Source organism: Octopus sinensis, unplaced genomic scaffold (genome assembly GCF_006345805.1).
Source record: "Octopus sinensis unplaced genomic scaffold, ASM634580v1 Contig17270, whole genome shotgun sequence".
NCBI classification, from domain to species: Eukaryota; Metazoa; Mollusca; class Cephalopoda; order Octopoda; family Octopodidae; genus Octopus; species Octopus sinensis.
The window spans coordinates 1-1,249 of record NW_021834931.1 but is presented as its reverse complement, the minus strand read 5'-3'; the positions used below and the strand labels follow the sequence as shown (position 1 = coordinate 1,249).

The window sequence follows — 1,249 nt, the reverse complement described above, 5'->3', positions numbered from 1 at the left end:
GTCGCTTCTCGGCCTTTTGGCTAAGATCAAAGTGTAGTATCTGTTCTTTCCAGCTTTATATCTGGGACGCCCTTACACGGGGCAAGATATAATGCTTATTTTTGTACCTTGGTATGTGTTGCGAAGCTTGCTTCCTCCATACCACGCGTCCTCCCGGTATTGCAGTACTTCCGGGTTGGGCGCATTCCCTTTTGGGAGTTTTTATTATTTTAAATACTTTTTAAGTATGTGGACTTTTTCTCGCCTCAGAGACTGCTGATGTCCGCATCCGCTCCTGGATCTATTGTCACAACTGTGGAATGCAAAAAGATGCGGAAGTACTCCTCACTTACGGAGAAGTTCCGATTCCTTCCATCGCGGTTGAGACTTCCGGTTCCTTGGGCAGTAAGGCAATCAGCTTCGTTCAGGAGATCGGGTCCCGCATGTTTGCTATCACAGGCGACGCCCGCGAATCAAGATGTTTTTCAAGCGGATTTGCGGATAAAAACGACGCATTTATTTTTCTGAACGCCATTGAAATCAACAATGCCATCAATCTTAGCAATTTCAGCATCGTCTCCCTCTCGACACGCTTTCAAAAACCTTTGCAAATCTGGACTACTCTAAGAATTTTTGTAAAATTTATGTGATTTATTTTCCGGAAGAAATGAAACAGAATAGATAAAACAAAGGAAGCGAACTATTTCGGCAGGCGAGAAGCTAACGCGAACGAAAAAAAGTTTGCGCATACAATTGCAAGTGATATCAGTTTTAAAAAACCGATATTCTGAACCAAGCTTTTAAAATTTATTTTCACAACGTGTTGCTTAGCTGTGGCAGAACATTTAAATGAATTACAGTCCGTAATTCGTTAACGAACTTGACTTTTTTTCCGTTTTGCGCTAAATTTCGAAAATTTATAAGGGAATAAATTTCAAAAATGGAAAAAAAGTAAAGCGGAAAAAAAGTCAAGTATTGAAAAAAATTGTTAAAAATTAAAAGTTGCTATTATTGCGAAAAAGATACAATATAAAGTAAACAAAGACGACTTGACTTTTTTTCCGCTTACGGACTTGACTTTTTTTCCACTTGACGTTTTTTCCGCTTGACTTTCTTTCCTACAATCGGGCGCATTCCCTTTTGGGAGTTTTTATTATTTTAAATACTTTTTAAGTATGTGGACTTTTTCTCGCCTCAGAGACTGCTGATGTCCGCATCCGCTCCTGGATCTATTGTCACAACTGTGGAATGCAAAAAGATGCGGAAGTAC

General features: G+C 39.5%; 1 non-coding gene across 1 annotated transcript; it reads left to right on the top strand.

Moving 5' to 3' along the window:
* Positions 1-190, top strand: LOC115231053. Its single transcript, XR_003883484.1, has one exon. It is a non-coding gene; the product is annotated as a U2 spliceosomal RNA (small nuclear RNA).
* The last annotated feature ends 1,059 nt before the right edge of the window (positions 191-1,249 follow it).